General features: G+C 42.5%; 1 long non-coding RNA gene across 15 annotated transcripts in view; it reads left to right on the top strand.

Moving 5' to 3' along the window:
• The window catches only part of LOC121892048, a 183,885-nt gene that overhangs the window by 83,145 nt on the left and 75,113 nt on the right, over positions 1 to 25,627 (top strand). The gene's annotated exons all lie outside the window — the stretch shown is intronic.

Raw genomic sequence — 25,627 nt, 5'->3', positions numbered from 1 at the left:
AGAAATTAGGAAAAAAAAACCCAGAAATTAACGTTTTTATGTTTTGTTGCAGCGGAAAAGTTGATAAAAACAAAATGCGACAAAATGCAATGGAAACAGATTTAGTGAATAAATCATGAACTGTCACTCAAACCGCTACGAAAAACAGTGGAAATACAGGAAGCAAACATATTTGCCATATTTCCATCACATTTTCTACATGGTTTTTTACCATTTGACTGGTACTCTTTCACTTATCAGCTGTTTATCTCAGTGCTCCTAACTCCTAATATTCACATAGCAGTAATGGATGGAAACAAGCATCAGATTTTCTGTAAATTCGGTTAAAATTTTAAAAAATGAAAGGTCAGTATCCATCAGTGTGTCTTTTTTTTTTGCCAGATTACATGATTGTGCAACCAAAACTACTTATCATAATGTATTGCCAGGTATCAAATTGTGCATTTATGCTTCCAAGTGTGATCACACTGTAGTGGACTCACTGTTACATATAGTGTAGGTGGCTTTGTTTGCGGTCAAAAGTCGCCTTCCAATTTGTGCATAAAGACGAACAAACATCCAAAACCAACGAGTCTTTATCGTCCCACAACCTCGCTGATCAACACGTCCCACACAATCACAACACGCTCACCCACCTTTCATCCTCCGCTGATCTGCAGCCACACAGCCAACACACCCATCATCTTAAATACTCCACTAAAAACACACACACGCACCTGAACACACACACACATATACTCTCACTCTCCCAGCCAGACCAGTATTTATGAAGCTGCCCGCCTGCCTATCTCTTCCCCAGCCCGGGCGAATGATTTTCTTTGAGTGCTGTAACTATCATGTCACACCATGTTGTCATTATAGTGATTGCCGACGGCCCTGATAACCTCCCCGCGGTGATTTGTACCATTGAGGAGTAGTTTCATTTTTCTCTCTTTCTCTCTGTACTCTCGTTCTCTCCTCTCATCTTGATTGCGGCAGCTCCCATCAACACCCTCGCCTTGTTTGTAGTTGTCGGTGAAAGAGATCTCTCCTCCATGTGCAACATTTCATCTGCCAGCCGAGGGGAGACGCGACTCCATCATCCTTCTCCGCTCCTTCCGCCCTCCCACCTCCTCTCCTCTCACGTCACTCTCTCTCTCTCTCTCTCTCTCTCTCTCTCTTTCTAACCTCCCTTTTTCTTCCTCACATGCTCCGGCTCAGTCATCTCTCCCTCCTCCCAAGTCCCTTCCCCTAAACTCTTTACCCTGTACCTCACATTCCCTCTGTCTTTCTCTGTATCCCCTTTCATTTCACAGAAAGCATCAGCCATCTCCTGGCATGATACGGCTTGCCATCAGCACTGTTTACCGCTCGCCTTTGATAGAGGAATCAAGCTCTCCCCTCCCTCCTTTTCTCTCCCCTCTTTTTCTTTGTTTTCTCCCTCCTTTATTTCTGCCTCTCCCCTCCTCACGTAAGTTGTCATTTGTTGCCCATTGTCTCGGTGGTATTTAGTGGCGGGGAGATTAGGCAGCTGTGAATGGACTGCAGCTGTCTGTGCTGGATTAGGGGAGTTTAATCAAAGTATTTTCTAATGCGCCTCGTAATGATGATCCATAGGGACGAAGGCTCTTTAACAGATAATGATAGCTAGGCTGGCTGCCGGAGATGACTCGCTTGGAAGCACCACAGTCGGCGTCTTATCGCTGCTTTATATAGGCCCGGCTTTGCTATAAGAAAGTGCTACATAATAGTCAGTTAGCCAAAATAGTTGCCTTTCAGGAAACCACAGCTTGGATCGGTAAAGCTTCGTTTTGACTCACTTGCGCGTTGGAATATTCCTGTTTTTATGCTTAAACGTCACTTTTGATGAATATCTGTTTGTGTAATTATAACAGTAGAAACAGGTGTTGATTTTCCCCTCCTAGTTATAAATCTGGTGTTAATTTGATGCCTCCTTCGCTTGACACAACCAAACTAATGTTTGTGTACTTGGCTCTCTTCTGGACTTGGCTTTCCTCACTGAGTACGGTGTGTTGATGACAATTTTACGAGCCTCTCAATCCTTCTGCCAGCAGGGTCAAATTCTTTTGACTTATCTGCAGGTAACCTCAGCGAAAACATGATTCATTCGAATGAGAAACAATGTTGGAGTCATGTTCATCTTTTTCTATTGCACATGCAACATTTCCAGAATTGACAGTGGTGTTATCATCATAACTAATGCTTTAATACTACAGTACTTGATAGTAGTGTTGCAAAAGATTGAATCAAACATCGAGTTTAAATCAGTGATTTTACATTAATGTCTCCATTTCAGTTTCACCTCACAGGACACAATGGTGGAGGGCTCATTGATTGGAATATATTAAAGAAGAAAAGTAAATATTTGAACAGTTTTCTGTCTCCTGACAGTGGAGAGAAATTCATTTGGATCAGATAAGCAAAACATGACAAAACAGTGTCAACCAAATCTTTAACTGAATCCCAGTCAGGGGTCGAAAGAAGAAACAATTTAGCTTGTTTTTGATATTTGTATATTCTATTTTTATTAGATTAATTTCAGCTTTTGTCGGCTCGCCAGATTTGCGATGGAATTTTCCTTGAGGTGACAACAACATATGCAGATTGTTACACTTTTAGCTGTGTTAAACATTTGACTATAAGTCGCATGTTACAATATTGATCATGAATATTGGTTGAATTACAAGTGAGAGTTCAAAATTGTTCACATTTGGCGCAAAGTTTGGTGATACTTTGTTTGATTAGATCCCATAATTTGCCAAAAATTCCAGAGAAATGAACATAAGTATGTGTAACTGTACATTATTGGAGTCCAGTTAGTCAGTGGAATACGCCGAAATTTAAGATGTGTCGACAGAGAAGCATAAACATCAACAAATATGGAGGATAACGTTTCCAGTACTTTTCCAGTCATTAAGATTTTAGCAGATATTGTAAGAAAAGTTGTCTGTAAATCAACAAACACTTTGCAATTTCCAGACATGAGTTACATAATGTTAATCATGCGGCCCGAGCACTGCTGAAGTGAAGTTATGCTGCACCTTGCTAGTTTTAAATTCAGAAATCTAACAGCATCTCTTACCTGTGTCTGACGAGAACAGCAGCGACTGTTTGATACGACTAAATCTAAGAGCGATTGTGTTTGTGCTTAGCGTTGATATGCAAAGAGAACAGAAGGCGAGGTACACCACGTGGAGGCCGGCAGACTAGCACGGCTCATATTGGCATACAGTAAAACACAACATGTTGTGTTGAAGATTATAGCTCTTTCTTTGGATGAATGGCTCCAAAATGCCACTTTACTCAGCCGCTCACGCACACAGTCACAATCCACAGCTATTAATAGACTCGTCTATCTCTTCAAGGACACTCAGAGTTGCTCAACCCTCGCTAGTAAACACTCAGGAAGCTCTTTGGAGTCAGACTGTATTCTTTTAAATCAAAAGTTTTGCTTTTTTGAAGCTAATATAAGGCTCTGTGGTTTCTAAGGGTATCTTATCTACACTGCAGCAAGATTAGCGGAGCAAACTGAAGCAACATGGTGGTCAACGCAGACAAATGTTGATCAGAAACTGAGGATATCAGGACTAAAATTAGCCAACAATATCAGGAACAACAACTTAGCTGTTTGAAATATATTTATTCAGAAGTATTTTATTTAAAAAAGCTTTGGATCATGGGATAGAAAAAGTGTTTGCAGCCTACAGAGCGGGTCAACTTGTCACTAGAGATCTTCAATTAGGTGTTAGCTTAAGTTAGATACGTCTATATATTTTCCCTCTTTCTCCTTTAAAAATCTGCTCCGGTGGAGGTTTATTTAAAAGACAGACTTGATCATCAACTCCAAACTCAAAAGCACTCCTCATCCAACCCATCAAGTTCCTGCACTGGGTGAACGTGGATGATCTAGCACCCCAACAGAGCCGGCATATGGAGCTGATCGTCTCACAGCCAGCTGACTTCATTTTGCACCTTTATTACCAATCATTACAGCTAAAGACTGACAATATCTATTGCAATGGGAATCAAATTAATACGGATGCAGTCTCACATCACATCTATTAGTCTTTCAAAGGTGTTTTTCTTATGTGTAGATTGCACAGTCAACTGAATATGTAAAACCGTGTTATAACTTGCTGATGAAATGTTACCTCACTCTTTTTTTGACCTATATTGAGATCTGTAGAGAGCAGTGTAGTAGTAGTAGTAGTAAAAACAATCTAAATGGTAAGACTGGGACTCTACCCCTTGAGTGCATTTCCTCTGCTTCCACTCTCTATGTATTTTTTTTATTTCCAGTACAGCTTTGTATTCCCACTTTTTCACAAGCAACGGAAAAGAGGTAAGTAGCTGTGAGAGTCTCCTAACATTCAGGACAGCTCCTCCGTTCGACTATCTGCCTTATCTACCTCCACTATTTTGACAGTGCGGCGCAGTGTGTCTCAAAGAAATTGTGTCTGCGCAAAAGCAAGTGGCGGGGAGCTGGCGCGTCTGGTGCTAAACTCACAGCAGAGCACATCGTGTTGTGATATGACCCGGCGCTGACACGCGGATGATGGAAGACAAAAAAACACATACTGAGACGAGAGAAGGGTCTTTTTTAAAACTCCAGTGTTGCCTCCCAAATAATGAGAAAAGAGAGAGAGAGAGAGAGAGAGAGAGGAAGCAGAGATGAAGGGAAGCCGCCTCTCCGGGGCTTCCTCCTCCCCCTCCCTCTTGTATACGCACGGAGGCCCCATGCTGCTCAAGACAGATGCTGGGGGAAACAGCGAGGCATGTTGCTACTGTGGCTTGTTTCTCAATCAGAGGCTTAACTCAGCACCTAAGACACACACACACACACACACACACACACACAGTATCTGGCGCAAAGATGAAATTTGTGTGCACGTACACATTCACACCCACACACATCCCCGATAATATCCGTTGAGATGTGAGATTACAAACGCTATAGCTCCACCTGTTCTTTGCCATAACAGGTGCCTGTGATAATTATTTCACCTCTCTCTGATGAGCCCGGCTCACACTAGACAGCATGCAACTGTAGCAACCAGAAAATTTCATTAAACTATCGCTTTGTAATGACTATATTAGATTTCTATTTCATCCCTTTATCTGCGCAAATACAGTTTTCTTGCCGAAATGGACATTATTCTTGCTATTCTCGAGTTCCTGTCTTTTTTTTGTCCCCAGGAGCCAACAGATGGTCAAGTGTCAAAGGTCAGTGTTTGGCTTTGAGGTAGCAGCCGTCTTTAGCAGGGTCAATCTGTGTGTTCAATAAGCCACAGACCTGGCGAGTGCGCAAAATTGATTCAGTCCTCAATGGGCACACTGCTGGGATCCTCACTCCCGTGGCTCCCTCCTTGTCTTGGTTATCTGTAACAGTTATCAGTGCTAATCGGATGTCACTCGCTCGGCCTCATAGATAATAAAGGACGTGAAATCAAACTCAGAACACAGAATGGGACGTGAAGAAAGATCAAGGTGTGCGTCTCAGAGGGAATATAGCGTGACGCTTCGCAGACTGTCGCTAGTGCGAACAGGGATGACAAAAAACCTCAACCGAGACCATAATTTGCAGGAAATGGCATGATTAAAAGAATGCGTCACATTCTTCTCTCAATTGACCCTTTTGGAAAATGTTATGGTCCTTGACTGAACAGTTTTTCTGGGCACCTTTCTACATCTTCTGTTTAGTTCTCCGTGCTGCTTTGCTAACATCTACTGTCATTTCAGACTCTGCCAATCCCCTTCTGTCCACTATTTATCCTCTATCTGTTCCTGCTTTTCCCAGTCACATGATTGTACACCTGCCTATCTCATTAGTCCTTCAGTATACAGTATATATCTGCCCTGTAGCTGTAGTCCTCTACCAGACTGTCTATATCTATCTCCTGCTGAGACGTTCCAGCCTTCTGTGCCTGTTTGCCCACCTGCCCAAGTTAATGGCTTCTCGCCTGGAATTTTTCATGCCTTCATTTGACCCTTGGACTTATTTGCCTTTGACTGTCTGGCCCGGTCTGTTGAGTTTGATTTGGGACCACACCTCGGTTATTAGAACTGTTACTTTAGCTGCTTCTCAACCCAAAGGACTCTGGTTCATGTTCTGGTTCTTGGTTTCAGAAAGTCCCTGCTCCCGAGGCAGAATTTTCGAGTCTGCGGCACTAAACGTCCTCAACTGGTCAAACACAAGTCTTGCAACCGCTACAACTTGTGTGCAGCGTTATTCAGACTGCATTTAGGCACTGATTGTTCAAATTTCAGTTATTAGCGATGTTTAAACGACGTTTAAATGTCAATTATGTCATTTGACAAGATGTTTCTGTGACTTCTTAGCAAGTCGCAGAAACATCATTTGCTAAATGAGCTTTTTCTTAATGAACTGCTTTTTCTGTTTTCTGTTAGCTAAAGCTAAAAAATGAAACAGAGGTGTCTTGTCTGGTGTTTAAGATCTCCTTTTTCTTCCTCTGAGTAGCTTCTTTCCAGCATCTATTCAAGCATCAAGCAGTCAGTACATGATTAATATAATGACTGTGCATTTCAACCCAAGCCTTTGCTTATTAATCCACCTCATTGCTTTATCTTCACGGTTCATCAGATACAGTGGAAACGCAAACATGAATGATCTAAACGGAAGTTCCTGAGTTTAGTTCCTGGAGCTTCTTGTCAAACATCCCCATTAATTCACTCTATATACTGTACAAGCAGCTACACGGTGACTTTTTTGCCATAAAGGAACACATTTCTTCTTCTCATAAATGATGTTTCCTGTAGGATGAACAGAAATAACAAGGCCACGTCTTGTCTTCCTCTCGCTGACCTGACGTCCTATCCGCAACTCTCTGAATAGAACAAGGCAAAGAAAGCCTTTTGCGTCGGTGGAAGTTTGCAAAAATAATCTCTCACAGGGATTCTGTATCAAAAATAATGCTGCGACCGGTTCGCTTTCTCTCTCTGTGGGCTGATGTCTACACTTACTTTTGACTTTTGGCTTTTGATAGCTCTGTCTGCGTTAAAAGATGATATCACTGTTGCCGGCTGGAAGTGCACTCGCAAAAGGGAATAGCAATATTTATTTTTTTTTTTTTCCAAGCTACAGCGTTGATGATATACATTATAGGACTAAGTGTGTGTGGAGTATGATTCTGGTGCTGCCTCATTACTGCAGGATTACATGTGCGTCCATCGGCGAGGGGGGGGGCCTCAATCACACCCCCCCCCCCCCCCTTTCCACTCCTCTAATTCACAGAATGATGTAATTATCCCTTTTTTCTCTCTCTCTCTGACACCTCACACACATTCTCTCAAGCACAAAAAAACATTCACACTCGCAGTCACAGGTATTTTCTCTGGCTCTCTGACCCTCTCTGTCACACACACACACACACACACACCGACACACACACACACACACACACACACCGACACACACACACACACACACACACATGCTTGCAAAGAGAGACTGAGGGCCACTCTCTGACAAAAGAGGAGCATTTTGTGCCTTTGACATGATCTCCCCTCCCCACAGTGGACGAGGGCCCACAAAGCCTGGCGGTGAATGAGGGTCAGCTGTAGCCTGGCCCCTGGGAGCCTCCCGTCGAGTCTTTTAATGAATGTCATTTTCTTGCATTAACCACCCCGATTGTTGGATAATGGCCTCCCAACAATAACATTTAACCAATTCCCCTGTCTTTTGGGCTGGCTCATTTGGGCCACAGCAGGGGGTGGTAATTGATTGTGTAATTCCAATCAGAGCTGTAAACAGATTGGAGGTTCCTTCAGAGCCCTCCACAACCCCCCCCCCCCCCCCCCCCCCCCCCCCCCTTTCCAACATACAAACACACATATATCCATCCACTCTCCTTTGCACCACATCACATCAAAGATTTTTGCAAAATGGCCTTCCATTCCTCAAAGGAAACTGTAAAACACACACGCACGGAATGAAAGTTTCTTTTTTTTCTTCATCTTCAGCGCAAAAAAACAACAAAAAAAAAACACATGGCTTCTGCGTGACCCCGGCTCTGTTGTGTGCTAACACGTTCCACTGCCTTTTCTTTTACCCCCCCCACGCTCCCCTCCCCTCCCCTCCCTTTCCCTGCTCTTCTTTTTTTCTCACATTGATTGTAATTCTCTCTCATCGTCTGCTGCAGAGATCCAGAGACTTAGGAGCTGGCTGAGGAGGAGGTGAGGGGGTTAACTGCACTCGCCAATTTAGATTTACTGTGAGACAAACACTGGTTAGGTGGGGGATGCAGGGGAGGAGGGGTGGGGGTGGGGGGGGGGGGGGGACATGTGGTCTCCATGGAGATAAGGGGCAATGGCACATTGTACGTGTGCAAGTGTGTGTGCACATGCTCAGGCGCTCATTTCAAGACTAGTTCAACTAATTGTCACCATAAAGCTATTTATTTACTAATTGGTGTTCACAGGGAATACTGTTTGCATATGTGAAACATACACATTTACAGCTCACACATTCTCCTCGTATATCTCTTTTCATTCAGTTTAACCGAAGCCTGTAAGTGTCAGCTTGTGTTGCCGTCAAAGAGGCTGTAAGACTTGATATCTGGTCTGAGATCAGGATCTGTTTCTGTCACCTTCTGGGGTTCCTCTGTTTCTGTGCGTTGGAAGTGCAACAGTTGGGTTGTGTGGTGCAAGAGAGGAGTTCCTCCTCAAGTAAAAATCATGTTCAATACATTCCAGGAGGTATTTTGTGATGAAATCTTTCAACTCGTGGTTTTGTTATATCCACTTTCCTTCAACCTGCCTTGTCCGTATTGATTATTGAGTTCTTGCATTTGATGGGATGCCTTTTGACAACTTGGAGAACGGCTGCAAACGTGTTGTTTTCAGCTGTGAGTCTTATGTTGAGGCTTTTTGCGATTTCTATATGACTGTTGAATGTCGATGCAACAAGAAGCTCTTGGGTTTTTTTACTCTGCAGGACTGACAGCAACACCTGATGGTTGAGTGGGATTTCTGAGAAGTTACCACCTACCTTAACTGCACTAAACATATCTTCACATCCCAGTAAGCAAAGAACTGGTCATATGGTCAACATAGCATGTGCTGACTTTGACATCAGAGACTTTCCCCTACCAACAATCAACATTGCTTTATTTTAACTATGATCATGATCCTTTCCTAATTTCAACCAAGTAGTAGTAGGTGAACATAACCAAACTTTAAACTTACAAGTGGCAGATCAGAAAACAGTGTTATAAATCATTTTTGTTCCTATCACTTGTGGTTTTGTGAGAAACTAACAAGCAATATCATACAGCCAATAGAGTTGGCAAATCAGAAAATGCATATGGATTTATGGATTTGTTTTTTTCCATTGAAGGATTTGTTGCCAGTCAAATGATGTCTAGGCATTTAAGTAACAAGAGGCATGGAGGTGCTTTGAGCTAAATGTTGAAATTAGCATGCTAACATGCTCACAATCACAATGCTTCCATGCTGATGTTTAGCAGGTACAATGTTTACCATGTTCACCACCTTAGTTTAGCATGTTAGCCTGCAAAAAATAGCTAGTTATCACTAAACACAAAGTCCAGCTGAGGCTGGTAGGAATCTCATTAGTTCAGCAAGTGTTTAGTCATCAACCAAAGTCCTGGACTATTTAAAATTTTGACCTGATGATGGCACTAGTTGAAAAGTGAAGGGATCAACAGGTGATTACACCTTCATGGTGGTGCAAGAGAAGAAGTCGGATTATCAAAATCATTAGAATACATCGCTCAGGAAGTATGAAAACAAAATTGTGTGCCAATTCATCTAGATGTTGAGATATTGCACAGGAAGTTAAAACTTTGACCTGCTGGTGGCACTACAGTTATTAGTACTAATTCTCTGGGAACCATGGATATCTGTACCAAAGTTCATGCCAGTCCATCAGATAGTTGTCGAGACATTTCACTACAAGTGATCGAAAGATCTCAAAGTATGTTTAGGTTACATATAACCATCAATGCATGACATATATGTGTAGCAGGAACCTACGACTACACATTGAAATTTAGTCATTTAAATGCTGTTTAAACGGTGGTTACGTTATATAATATTTGACCAACTGTCTAGCACGTAAACAAAAATGTACACAGAAATGTGAGGTATCCCCATGTTGTTTTTGGGTGGATTATTCCTTAAGAACTCCAATCTTATATTGCTTTAAAATGTCGCATGAAAACAGTTTATTTAAAGAGAAAAGTGAGATGTGTTAATTTGGGTTGATTCTTGTTAGTGTGCTTTTTTTTTCTGTGGCATTAAGACATCCTCTTTTTTCTCCCTCGGAATCGCTGTCATTACAGTTTTCAGTATATTCTCCCTCCAACTCTGACAGCCCTCGGTGATTAGCTCTATCTCTGGCATAATTCCACATTCAAACAGCTTCCTCAGACGTTCCTACTGTACAATGACATCCCTCCAAATTTAAAGTAAACCATCAACATGCCTCACAGATGGCTCCTGGGTAATAGTTGTCCTCAGTTTATCACCAAAACACAGGAGTAAGGGGATCAGCAGAAACAAAAGACAGTCCTCAACTTATCCTCACCATTCAAAGATGATTATATTATTTTATCACGCCTCAAAGACTTAGTTGATGTGAGCCTAAAGATTTATACCGGTACCCAATCTGCCGATGCTTAGTTGGATCTGGGTTCATTTCAGCCCTCTGCCTATCTCTATCTTTCTGCTGACTCGGTGTGATCCGAGTGGGGTGAGTAAATCTAATATAAAAGCGTTATTGATTTGCAGGTCCTTAATCACTTTGATTTGGCCCAGTTTTCACTGACCCCCACTGCAGCTATGAGTTCCCCAGAGGCGGGCAAATGCAATTTTTCTACGATGCCAAAGAGATTTAAAAATCCCATCATCAATCATCTCTTCACTAATATTTATATATGTGGTGTGGCAATCGATAGGCTTTTTTTTATTCAGCTCATCAGTGTGCAAGAGGAACTTTATGCGTGAGTGTGGTGTGTTGTGTGTGTGTGTGTGAGTGAATGCCGCATGCAAATGGCTGAATGGAAACCTTTTAACCCCTGAGGCAAAGTATTATTTGGTTTGGTTATGAGTTTTGAGAAAGTTTTGTGTTTTGTAACTTGCCAGACTTAAAAAAAAAAAAAAAAAAGTTGAAAAACTACATGGCCAAAAGTATGTGGACACATTTGAACATCTCATCCCGTTGGTAGCATTCAGCCACGAGAGCAGTAGTGAGTCCTGGCTCACAGTTGACGTAGCAGTTCATCCCAAAGTAGCTGGACAGGGTTGAGATCAGAGTTACAGACTCTTCCGACATCTTCCGGTGTAATTTCCTATTATTCCTACATTTATATCAGTGTTGCTGATATATTTCTATGGTAGTAAATATGTTTTCATGTAGAATTATGATAGCTTTACTTACGCCCTTTCTTTCCTGTTTTGTCTTCACTCTTTACTTTCATTCAGTGACTTTAGACGAGTGATATTCTTATGTTTTGGGAGCTAAAGTTGTATCGTTGTCATGCATAAATCTGATCATTAGAAGGGAATTTTGTTGAGGCGTGTGTGTGACAGCCGTTTGCTTGCAACGCTGGAGTGTGCTGTCGAGACCATGTTGGCTAGCATGGAGCATTTCGTAACTGTGCTCAGGCACGGAGATCAATTATGCAAAACAGACTCATAAGACTAATGAATTTATTTCTTTTTGTAATAAAGTGTACATTAATCTCTTTTGTCAGTCTGTCCTTTTCCTTAGGAAGGCACAGAGAGCATTTATATATATATTTAACAAAGTTGGAAGCACACTTTTGTCTAAAATATCATTGTATGCTGCAACATTAAGATTTATTTTAATAGGAACTAAGGGTTCTAGCCCAAAAGTATACAAATACAGTGTCTATTAGACACAGCAGCAAAACTCATTTTACATTACACAAAGTTTAATCAGATGGAGCTTTTAAATCAATAATTAACACCACTAATCTCAGATAGGAAAGAAAAAACAATCTTAGCCCTTGTTCAGCTTTTTCCTATTTGGGTTACACACACATTCACAAGTTGTTCAAACACACTACACACGTTTTGTGTGTCTCAGCACAGTGTGCACACGACTGTGAGAGCGATATATCTAATAGATGTGTGCTGCTATGTAGCGGATATCATGAACCAACTGTGTCACTTGGTAAACAATGCTAATTAAGAGAGACAGTGGGATTGCCTTGGTGACCCCTCTCCCCAATGTGTGTTTGTTTGTTTTTATTGTTCATGCTAATTAGGCTTAATCCCCTGTTCTCTCGCTGTGGACTCTGACCAGCGTCAGGTGTCCGTGCCGCAGCCAATCAGGTGCAGCGATACTGCGGGGTTGAGATGTAGAGGGGGGAGTCGGCCGATTGCGCTGCGGGTAAATGAAGAAGGGAGGGGAGTTGGAGTGAGAGTTAAGCTTATAGTCAGGCTGGTATGTGTGTGTGTGTGTGTGTGTGTGTTTGGAAGAGGGGGTTGGGGTGGGGGGGGGGGGGGGTATCATGTCGGGTGGGGCCCCTGGCAGCCATTGTCTTGCAGTACAATGATACGGCTCACAAGTGAGCAGTGGGCCAATAATGAGGAGGAGGCCCCACTGAACAGTGTGTCCCTGCCAATTGTTCTGCCGCCACAGTGGGAGAATGGAGTTGTCCACACACACACACACACACACACACACACACACACACACACACTACACATCCACCTTCCTTGCAGTATGCCTGCAATCCCTCCACTCCTACTCCTCTCCACTCCACACACACAGATACATTCACTACCCCCCCCCCCCCCACCCCCCCCCCACCCCCCACCCCCACCGCCCCCTCTACCACCACCACCACCACCACCACCACCAATCTCATATCTCTGACATGGGGAGTGTGTTCACTAATGGCTAATTAAAACAGGACTATTAATGAATGACCAAGCAGCAGACATGATAAGGAAACTTAGAGGGGTGAATTAACACATCCTTAACATGTCATCCCAGCCAGTCAGCCAGCTGCAGCTCAGTGTGTGTGTGTGTTCACACATGAACATAAAATGCAGGAAGTGGAACATACAGTATATACAAACATACAGGTTGATGCAGAAGCAGAGGCATGCTGCTCCTTGAAGAGCAGGACATTTCAAACATTAAGATAAAGTATATATGTTTGAAATACTAAAACTCACTCATTGATTCAATTTAGATTTTTAGTGGTTTTACCTGCACAGATACAATATAATGAGATATAATAGAATACAATAAAGCATCTAAAGCCTTGAGTCAAGTAAGTTTTTTTTATCACTTTTTTGTAAAAAACATATTAATTATAATGTGTATTTTTTTTTTTAACTTTTCACTTATTTGATATAAAGTGAATTACTGGATGAAAAGAGATTTAATAGTTTAATACTTTAATACTTTAGCAATCATTTTTAAGAAACTTTGAAACTTTAAGTGAAAATTATGTTTGGAAGGTCATTTATTTAGTTTGGGACAGACTGTGAACTGAAAACAACCCTGCAATAAAGGTGCAGTGTGTAGAATTTAGTGTTTTAATTGGTGTATAATAACCTGAAAATAAGAATCACTGTGTATTTATTATCTTAGAATGAGCCCTTTATATCTACATAGGGAGCGGGTCCTCTTCCATGGAGCCAGCCATGTTGCACCGCCATGTTTCTACAGTAGCCCAGAATGGACAAACCAAACACTGGCTCTCAAGAAGACGTTTTTCACTTTTTCGCATTTTTTTTTAATTTCACAGCCACCGTAAGTTCTCCTACATGCTTGGAAGGGGAGGGGCAAGAGAGGGGTATTCAGTAGGTTGCAGTCTGCAACCTCACTAGATGCCACTAAATCCTGCACACTGGTCATTTAAAACAATTTAAGGCTACGTTGGTACCAGTGAGACAATGAAATACGATCCAGGAAGTCGAGTTGGAGCTACAGATTAATGCATTTAAAGGCTTATCAAACACCAAAACACCACACAGCAGTTTGTAATACTCACAGACAGGATTGTACGACTCTGGAAAGTTATCACGACAGCAACTGTTTTATGTTTGTCGCGACAATTGCGAGGTAAAGATCAGAAACACTGCGTTCATGGAGCCCCGTTCATCAGCACACTGCCCCCATTCATATGAATGAGCTAATGTTGGTCTAAACACCACCTAAGAGATCACAGGACCCTTGAAAGTGTATGCTTTTAGGACTGGGTGGTCTTGAAAGCAATAAGTGTTTCTATACATTAAAATTTAGCCTCAAAAATCATCAGTATCAGAATTAAGACGTCTCATCCTGAGGAAAACACTTTTAAGTCATCTTTTTTTACCGCACTTGACAGAAGTGTGACTGAATGATGATGTAATTTTGTTAAACCAGGCCTTAAACATCTTTAAAGGTCCTTGAATTTCATGTTCAAGTGTGAAAAAAAAGTCTGCAGAAACAAATAATGTGTAATACTTTACCTATAACTCACACACACTGCATGGGACCCATCTGAAAGTAATCAGAATACATTACAGAGTTTACTTGGAAAATTTTACTGCTAACATTTTTTTATCAGGTGCAAAGGTGGCGGTAACGGAACATTGTATGTTTTAAAACAATCTCCTCAGCCCTTTGTTCACTCGGCTTCGGGGGCTGCCGTGCTGCGAGGACCGGGAGCGAGCTTGATGGGGCATGGTGGGTCGCGGCGTGCAGCCAGAGGTCAGCAGAAGCCATTACTGAGGGCAGGAAGTGGAATTATGCACGACTACCTGTGGGTTTGTCCCAGTGGCTTGGCAGCGGTCAGCGGGGGTCACGCATGCTTCAGTTGCTGCCCAGTGAGCCCTGTCTGCTCGGTGGTGGTGGTGGTGGTGGTTTGTTGTGGAAGTGATCATTCAGGATTTAATGTGTGCACATTGTAAGGGAAGGAGCTTTTTTTTTTTCCTCCGTTGTGTGTCAGTGTCGAGTGTGTCACCTCCGGGATTCAAAAGCTTTCCTCTTTTTTTTCGGTAGAATCGAGAGTGTTACAGTTGAAAGAAAACGGCACATTTCTGCTGCTTGTGAGTGACACTTTGGGGAGAAACTGGTGACTGCTCTTCATATCGAGGCTGGCAGCAGGTGGTGCTTCCCCTTCTCAGAGCTGCTGTGTTGCACGGTCGAAGTACAACTCCGCCTCGCCGCTGTGTGAGATTCTGGGGGAGAGGGGGGAGGGGGGGGGCGAAGGGGGAAAGCAGAGTTCCTTTTTTGTGAGAGCTCAGCAGATTTAGAGGGCATACAAGGTAGTTCTCAGAGCAGAAACCCTGCTGCAGAGTGCACACACACACACACACACTTTTTCTTTTCTCACAGCCACACTCTCATTCCCCCCCCCCCCCCCAAACACACACACACACACACAAACTGTCACACACAAAAAAAAAAACGAGAACCGATGCACATGGGGGAGGTGAACGACTGGGGTCAGAGATGGGGGAGATGAGACGGAGGAGTGGAGGTGGATAGAGTGAGAAAAGAAGAGTAAAAAAGTGCTGAACAGATGAAAGGAAGATGTGTAATGATTAGCTACCAAGCTGGCCAGTATCAGGAGGCAGTTTGGGGCTTTATGGTTGCCTTCATGCTCTGTCAGCTTAGCCCTTCTGAATGACAGGAAAGCCCATTTCCTAGCCTGTGGCTCTGTGACCAGTGGAGGACAGATTCACACACAAAGAAGGAAAAAAAAAAAGTTGTATGTGTAACATTTTCACTTTCGATTATGTTCTAATTTGTTTGTAGCAAATACACCAACTCGAGCTGATAAGTACACACACACACATACAAACCTATACATGCACAGTTTGTCACACTTTCATTGTTGACACTTTATATCCCAAAAATATACACACACACACGCGCGCGCACACACAAACACTAACAGATTGGCCAGAGATTGACGTGCACGTCTCCCTGATCTAGTAAAGCTGATGGATTTAGGCGGGTCTCTCCCCAGTGGCTGTTTTGTGAGGTTCAGCTCAGCAGTATTAGCTGACTGGCTGCTATTCAGAGGTCAAAGGTCGTCCTGTCTGTCTGTGCTCTCCTCAGTAATCTCCCCTTCCGAGCTGCGCGTCCTCTCCTCATATTAAATCACACTTGACACACCTGGAGCACTGAAGCAGCCTCATCCATATTTTATCCCCGTGCAGTTTTTAATACTGCAGCACTTTTTAGGGTGGCAAACTGATATATTTATTAACTGACCCACACCGTAGCTGCATACGCCATCGGCAGGGAGGGAGGGGGGGCGGAGGAATAATCGGGTTTGTTCGGGAAATAAAATGAAAAGGAGCTGTGACAAGTTTATGAAGTAAGCACAAAGGCCCTTCATTACTCTCTCAAACCCCCTCTGGCGTTTTTTCAGTGCCAGGTTGCACCGCTCTGTGTCTCACGGCGCAGTGGCACTCGGCGGGGTAAAGTGAGTGAATTGTCAAGGAGAATCCTCCCTGTGCTATAACTTAGCCCATAAAGGCCTATTATTCCTGAAGAGGCCCGCTGCCGAAACCAGTTTACTGTCATAACTTAGAGGAGGAGGCCCTTTTCTTTCAGGTGGCAGTGGGGAAATGTTTATGGAGGAGGTAAATAATTCAATCGGGTGCTTTATCGCGCTGGGACCTTGCTGTCATTCACCTCTTCTTAAGCTTTTTTTTTTTTGGTTTCTTCTCCATATGCTGCACTCTAACAGCGAGAGAGGATGAGTACAGTTTGCCCTTTTTTAACCACAATTTAGCAGAATGAAGCCCTTTAAACATACGTGGAGAGGCAGGGTTAAGTGGGGAAAAAACAGGAAAAATACCCACTTGTCTGGTGTGTATTTGGTGTGTAAGGGTACACATTTGTCACCTGCTTTTTCAGTTTTCTATGAATCACGTCTAAATATCTTGTTTATATTGTTGCTCACTATGTTGACTTTTACATATTTTACTTGCTGCATTCTCAGCAGATTGTACATTTTAAGAAAAGTATTATTTACAAGAAGGTTTTGCAAAGTTCATGACTGACCTGCGCGGCTGCACGGAAAAGAAGAGATGTATCTGTATTTTATGATCCGGAAAGGTCACATGGATCGGTTAATTAGCCACCAAATGGCGATTTTCCACCAAGCTTTCCTTCATCCACCTCCTGAGCTCTCATTTCCTCTCTCGTTTCCTGTATTTCTTCTCTGCTTTCCATTCTACCCACGACTGCCCTTTACTATCCCCTCTCGCTGTCCTCACCCCACATCTCTCTCCTTCTCTCTTTCTGTCTGTCTCTGTGGGGAAATATAACCAAATTAAAAATCCATAATCATTCATTAAAGGCGGTTTCACACACTCTGAAGTATGCTATTTAACAAACCAGCCCTTCAAAGAGCGACCTCAGAAAACCTTACAAGTTGTTTTGAATATTTTTGGTGTGTTTGTTGTCTGCTCTTGATTCAGTAACTTCAGTAAGTATTTCATCTGTTATTCCTGCTGCTTCTTTGTAAATTTAATATAATATTATCATTATTATTGTTAACATGCCTTAGCACAACTATGACATAAACTGCAATGTATTAATTGAAGTTTTAAAAAGGTATATATCCAGAGGATTTGTGGAAAGATTAGTTTATCCCAAACTACACAACATTTGGTTGGTTGATCTTAAGTACCGCTGTGGTCAGCTGAAACATTTTAATTCAAATTTACCTGAAAGTATGTCTTAAGTTTTCCATATAGTTACATGAACACTGATGATTAAGTTCTTCTGGCTTTATCAACCAGTGAAGTCCAGCCAACAAGACATTTTTGCAGCTGACAATGAAGCGACTCAGAGTCAGCATTTCCAAGTCTGATGCCATGTGACAACTGTAGGTGGCGCTCCTCGGGTCAAGAATAATTTGCGCAAAACTGGAATTTTACCGGACTGCTGTGGCACAGAAGGAGCTGACCATAATGGCGAAGCTCTTGATTGACCAGTCAATCTACAAAGTCTCGCATATACTCATGAGCTTTGGATAGTGACCAAAGAATTAAATCTTCAGACAGACGAATGAGATATAAGCAAGTGAATAGAGTTTCTCTCACAGGGTAGCTGGGTTTACCCTCAGGGACAAGATGAGGAGCTCGGACATCCAGAAGTAGCTCGGTGTCACTGCTGCTTTCGTGTTTGAAGGAGTCAGTTGAGGTGGTTCAACTTCTGAGCAGAAGAAAATGTTCACAGGACACTTTCCTGTGGAGGTATCTCGGGAATATCCAACTCAGAACTTGCTTGAAGGATTATATATCCTATCTGTCTTGGGAATGACTAGAGAGGAAGTAGCCAAGGAGAGCGGGCTAACCCACACCTAGAGAACCTGGAAGAGAAAATGGATAGAGAGATGAATGGACTCTCAAGCTAACACAAATGCCAACACTTTAAATTAAGCAAAGACAAAAGCTAAATATTTGGCTAGGCTATTAAGTGGCTAGCTACCATGCAGCTAAATTTCAGCACCTATTATTGTTAGTAGGAATACAAGACACTTGGTTTTGTCCTTGCTCAATGTAAATTCAAAATGAAACTTGCGCCATCAGGTCCATTAATCCTTTATGAGCGAATCCTGTTATTTATTCTCTAACTCTTCCTCTATCTGTAGTACTTCAATCTTTTATTGAGTCAGACGGGGAAAGTGAATCACAATGAGTGTGCTGTCTGCCTCACTGTGCTGCTGTCAATGACTTACTGCCCACACCAGGTGTGTCATCCTCTAAGTAAGGTGTTTGTGAAGCTTTAGGTTCAGATTGAATGTGTGAGGTGCTGCGTGTAGGCTTCATGTGTGCACAAAATTTATGAATGTGCACACAAGTGGAGGGAGATTGAGAGAGAAAGTGACGACCGGCAGCCCCGGCATCTCTCCAAAAGCTTCTCCTAAATTGCCCTATAAATTCAGTCTGTCCTCTGCTCTAACAGGGCTCTGGCCAACATTTGTACTTCGTCCACTCACAGTCCAGTCACAATGGAGCGAGGGTGTCTGCTTTTCAAGGCTTTTTTTTCCACACCAAACTCTATCAAGAACCGCCCATCGGCTACTGCTTGTGACCTGCCAAATGCCCAAACAACCTCTGACTCCACCCTCTCGCACTCCGAGTGCTGACCCAGGGCGTAGGTTTCACCTCAGCAAATCACGCCGACATGCTGTGGGCAAAAACGGTTGCCACAGTGCAACGCATTCCAGCTGTGTCTCCAGGCACATTGAAACTTAAAAAAATAGTATTTCATATGAAAAAAGTGCAGAGACATGGGAGAGTGAGGAGAACTACTGGTCCGTGAGAAAGACAGAAAGACACTGCCAAGCTGAAGCCGTGATCTGAGAGCAAAACCATTAATCAAAATATGAAACATGGCAGTCTAATGTGTTGGTAAAGGGAAAAAAGTTCCAGGCAACTAGGACAAGGTTTCAAAAGATCTTAAAATTCAATATCCGCACGCACACGGCAGTTGAGGGGCCATGTAACATTTTCTGCCCCCAAAATCTACTTCTGTGATCTGTTTTTATCTAAAGCGAACGATGCTTTAGATAAAATGTGAATACATGCCAAACAAATGGAAGAATGCAAACGGAGAGAAATGAAGAGAAATATCTGTTGGCAGTCTGAACTGATGCAAAGAGGTAGTCGTTCAAGTGAAAGTCGATCCCCTGCAAGCAAAACTCTGATGAAGTGCCTGTGATTTTCTCTCCCAACCAAACGGTTAAGATTACAGGAGGAGGAAGATATAAAGTGACCAATGACGCTTCTCAAAGAATTGATAAAACCTATATTCATCAAAAACAGCCAATGTGATGCAAAATCACTGTTTTAAGTAATTACCACTATTATTATTGCTCAGTATTTGGGTATTAAATGATGCTGCTACAGCAAATATTAAGGTAAGATTATATTTTTTTCCCGTTTTTCAAATTATCCTGTAATTTCTGAGATTGTCATTTGCCAGATTGTCATACATTTTTCCCCAAAGAAGTTTTGGATTTATGCATAAAATAGGAACTATGATTTATGTACGACTAAACCCATTTTACCATTTGTTCAATGGCATAAAATACACTTCCAAAATTGTCAGATGTTAACCTTCTGTTCATGGTAACTGAGTGTGTGGTCAAAGTGGACTTTAAGTTTGGAGTTCAGAGTTTTTTCCTCTTTATCAAAGATTGCAAAAAAACTCAAAACAGTGAAAACAAATTGGAGTTTTGTTGAAATTTTGTCTTCAACACCACTACTTTGGGTTTTTTCATCTCATTCACCGTTTCTTCCCTCTCTCTGTCAGACCCATTGCTACTATAAGTATTTTGTTCATTCGGCTTCTGTAATTCATCTATTTACTCTTCAGAGCTCTCCACCCATGTCTCCACCTCTCAATTGAGTTACATTTCTGTCCTAAAAGCTGCAAAATTGCAGAGGGAATTCATTCTGCACAAGCAATTCCTCTCACTTTCCATCTACCTGTGCGTCTGCTGTTTCTAAGAACTCTTCAATAACCTTTTTCCTCCTTCAAACGTCTTTTTTAGTTGACTTCTCGCAGAAATCTTCTCCCAACAGACGAACAACCAGACCTGAAGGTGACACACCTGTTTAAAATTCCCTGCTAGCTGTGGCTGACGGCGGAGTGTCGACTCGGTCGGCAGGGGACCGCCAGGACCGAAAGGGGTTGTGATGAATCCTTCACCTTTTTTGTCACCATCCTAATCAGCAGGCATTGATTAATTGGATTAACCTGAAATGATCTTAATCACTGATCAATTTCCATTAGACATCCTTAAATACATCTTAATGGGATTCAAGGATTGTCAGGTGCATGCGTGTGCAGGGTTGTGTTTATACTATGTGTGTACACACGTGCATAAAATGTGTTTATTTATATACAGTAAATGTATTTTTATGCATTTTATGTGCACATATTTGGAATTCACATAAACTGTATATACATTTACAGTTTGCGTACAAAACTATGTAATTTTTGAACATGTTACAAAACCGTGAGCATTAATTTACTGCTAAAACAGCTTCCTCTCCTCTGGAAAGGCTGTCCACCAGATTTTGAAACCTGACTGCTCCTGAATGCTTACTCACATTCAATTTCAAGAGCATTAGTGAGGTCCAACACTGATTTTGGGCGATAAGGTTGGATGGGGTTGAGATCATGACTGTGTGCAGGTCAGCCAAGTTCTTCCCCGTCCAATATCCCTAGAAATTACATCCATATTGGACGATTCTACACCTCATGAATGTTCAGTGCCAAGAAGGAAGTAATGTGCCCTTTATATAGTTTAGGCAGTAAGTAGTGGTGTGGAGGTCAGGGGGGTGAATGGGCGTGTAGCAAGACTTTCATGCAGAGGACCCTGCAAATCTGCAATTAACATTTGCCTTTTTATTAACTGTAACCATGATATTTTCCCACCCTTAACCATACCATATTTGATATCACAGATATTGTAGAAAGTGAAAGCATTAGATGTAAAATAAAACATTGTGATTGACAGGTGTAGTGAAGGGTTTTGCAGAATCATCTAATATCAGTGCTTTTGTCTGGAGGTAGGGTTGGTTCTCCCACACCAACGTGTGAAAAACATTTCTTTATGGACCTGGCTTTGTGCACAAGGACACTGGCATCGTCACCAAACTGCTGACACAAATTTACAAAGAACACTATTGTCTAAAATATAGCGTTAAATTTCACTTAACTGGAATCAAGAATCAAGGGATAAATTGATGCAAGTTTTCAACTGAAAACTCAATTCCATGGCTCTTTTCATTATGTTTTCTCATTTTGTTTGTATTAGTAACATCTATCAACCATTCCTTCAATGCATGAAACACATAAAAACCAGAAAATATCCGGTGTCTCTCATCCGCCTCATCTCTCCCCTGCTCTTTTCTCTCTCCCACTGTCTCTCCTCCCACCATCCCTCCCTGCCAGTTACTCTGTGATCCCACTGTCTCCCTCTGTTGTTGTTCTAAACAAGCAGCAGGGGGTTGTGGGTAGAGGCCTACACTCACGCTGGGTGTGTGAGTCACCGGAGGGGGTGATGGAGGGAGGATGGCGTGGAGGGTGGGAGTGAGGCTTCCCTGTACTCTCTGTCTCTCTCTCTCTTCATCATCCAGAGGTCACTCTCTCAGCAGAGGAGACTGGGCAGGTTGGCTGATTCATTTACCAACGTCACACACACACACACACACACACAAGAACCACTGATATTAGACTTTTTATGCAAGAGATAGGCAGTAGATACACTATGCACATCTGTCCACAAAGTATAGTGTTGTGTCACACACACACACACACACACAAACAGACACACTGAATAAAATCCCCTTTAATTCAAAAGTTTAATTGCACATATATACACATTACGCAGAGTGTAATCGCCCTCGAGGACACATTCATCAACAGAGACACTCAAGCATAAAATAAAGTAATGTGTGTCAACACACACATACAGTAGAAAACCCTACAGCACCATAAAAAGCACACTCATATAAATCTTCAACCTGGAAGCAGTTGGGTATAAAAATTCCTATGTATGGAAAGCACAAAATCATATGCCATAACCCATAAACATGTAAACAAACTCCCACATAAGCTGCATTATAAATAAACAAAGACATACATACTGTATGTATATGCAAGCGCTACATGTTCACAAGGAAAAGTGTGTTTTCTTGTGCTGAACATAGGCATATAAACTCTGGACGCACGCCTACAAACAGATATTGCTAAGTTTATTGGCAGGAAAAGATATTCAGTGATGGAAGTGGCAGGCAGAAAACAGAAGGAGACTGATACTGAGGGAGGTGGTGGTGGGTGGGTGGGTGCAGGGGGGTGGGGGGGGGGGGGCTTAATTCACACTACATGGATGGGGATATATAGTTGTATCAGAGCTTTCTGTGTACAGGCAGAGAGGAAATGCATGGCGTGGATCCCCGTTGTACACAGCTGTACGGTCCACATCTCTGGTGGAATACTTAGCCAGGGGATTATGGGGCCACCTCCATTTGCATAACTCCATTAAAGCATCTTTCGCTCCCTCTCTCTCCTCCTCCATCTCTATCTCGCTCACTCACACAGAGACACCTGTGTAGGAAAAGCTATAAAGACGTTACCCCTGCGGAAAGCAGAATTACATTTTCCTTCGCATTTGAGGAAGACGTAATCCACGGTACAGCTGTGAAAATTGTGCAGTGATACAGAAAGAGAAGCAAAGACTTGGTGAAGAAATTAAAAAAAAAAAAAAAATACACAGACATTATGCTCCTCAAATTTACTGCTTTGGCCTTGACCCACCATGACGAGGTTGATGTCAGAGGATTAAAATCCTGCAAGTTATACAAGTATTTGATTTTGGCATAAACACTGATGCAATATAATCAAAACTCCATTATCCATAGAAAAGCAGGTGATCTGAGTAAATTAAGGCCTTCAACTAGAGGATCCAGCTTCAAGAAAACTACCTTAGCTGAAGTGCCTTTGAGCAATACATGAGTAGAGTATTTTTTGAGAATCATGTGTAGTCAAAAGACTTTGGAGGTTATTTCACCTTTCTCAGCATGTTAATCTGTTTCTTGAAAACTATGTGATAGATTTTAAGTGAATTATTTGAAAAATCAGACCTTGGACCAGTACCTAATTAGGTTTGATTGGTGCTCCAGATGTAGGTTGTTGTATAAGCATAGCTACAGCACTTAGATTGCAATTTTTTTTACAACTTGGATCTTATTTTTGTACTTTTGCCCATGATTTCTATCAGTGACGATATCATTAATCACCAAAGTAATTGCGGAGTTCTGGAAACACAAAGCTAACAAACGAGCGGTCAGACAATCAGACAGATTATCTAAACCACTTTATTCGGAGGTGAAACTGAAGGTGAAGGCAACTGAAATTTTGGTCGCAAAAAATCCCTCATTGTGCAGGAAAGTAGTGTACAACTGTGGTGTGTGCAGGAAAACAAAGTTGAACCAGACAGTCAATCTGTAAATGTTTACAACAGACAGTTGGGGTCATACTTTTACAGCTGGCCTTCGTTTTCTCTTCCAAAGTTTGTAAAACCTGTCTGATTATCTAACCTGCTCGGATTTCTTGGTGCATTTCGAGATCTGAGTAATTTATGAAAGTAGGAAAATAAGACCCAACTTCCAATAAATGGAAATGATCCTTTAAGGAGACAAACATTAGAATATCAGTTTACTATAATAAAAAAAAAAAAAGAACAAGGAATAAAGACATTTTCTTCACCTTTAGCAACAGATTGTACTTGGAAATACTCTCTAGATTAAGCATCAAATGAAGTTGAACAAGTGTCTAAATGCTGAAAGCTGACAGTTATGATTAACATCTAAATGTGGCAGCCAAGACCAAGATATCTCAATATTTTTGCTTTATAAGATTGAACGACCTTTCCAATTTTAGCTTGAGTGAGCTATAGTTAGTGTTTGCTCTGATGGTGTTAGCTTGATGATATTAACACCTTCTAGGATCAACCTCTCTTTCTTCCTTTAAGACAATAAGATCAATCTGGCTGGGCTCAGCAACTATAGATAGCCAGTTTGTGTGCGTAAGGAGAGCGATGACCCTGAGGTCGCCTTCTTCCTCTTGTGTCTTTATAGCGCCGGCCCCCGCAGTGTCCCTCTGCCTCCACCCTCCTCCTCCTCCTCCTCCTCCCAGCCACTTTCTCTTCCCCGTCGTCTTTCTTACTTCCCCTCTCTGTCTCTGTCTTTCTTTTCTTCAGTGGCGTGAATCATGAAAGCGAGTCCTGTGTAGTCGATGGGCCTTTTTCCTCGGTGGTGCCTTGTTGCGGAGAGAGACAGAGAGAAAGAGGGAGAGATGAGTTATTGATTTGAGAGCCTCTGGGAGAAGAACAATAGGTCCCTTACTGAAGCCACTCTGAAGCACAAACACCTTCCCTGCAGCCTCTCAGTGCCAGAGAGAAACTAGAGAGGAAGAGAAAGGAGTTAAAAAACAGCTTTACTTTCTATTGCTCCATCTCCCGCTACTCGCAGCTGATTGTTGATAGCCCGGAGGGGAGGAATGATGAAGGGGGGGGGGGAGGAGGAGGAGGCCAGACCTTGGCACTCCCCAATTCCCTGCAGACCCACTAGCTGCACGGGCCGGGACCTCGAACCTTCTGAACCCGCCCTGCACAGAGCGGCTCTGGGCCAATCGCGCAAACGCATGCAGGGCCTAGAACTGTGACACCCCAGAGGTCAACGGTTCGAATTCAATACTTAGACGCCTGGAGGCATGCTGAACTTTCTCGGCATGTAAACCCAACCCAACTCGTCTCACCCTTCTCACCACCACCACCACCACCACCACCATCCACCCACCCACCCACAAACATCTTGTTCACGAATTTGGTCCAGGGTCGACGGTCTACTCGATGTGTTGGATAAAAGCTTTCAGCTTCGATTGATTCATGACCACCGTGGAGAAAATGGACCGAGAGGAGGGCTTGGCACGTGATGTCATCGCAGAAAGTGCATGTGAGGTTATCCAGGGAGAGGTCGATGACATCATCAGTGGGAGACAGCAAAAGCACCTCCTCTGTCTCCTTGGTTTTACGAGCCTGTTTGCGAGAGAAGTCAAAGTAGAGAGAAGCACACAACA

The sequence above is a fragment of the Thunnus maccoyii genome, chromosome 24, assembly GCF_910596095.1.
Source record: "Thunnus maccoyii chromosome 24, fThuMac1.1, whole genome shotgun sequence".
Lineage (NCBI taxonomy): Eukaryota > Metazoa > Chordata > Actinopteri > Scombriformes > Scombridae > Thunnus > Thunnus maccoyii.
Note: the sequence above shows the minus strand (reverse complement) of the source record. Positions and strands in the feature narration are given on the sequence as shown.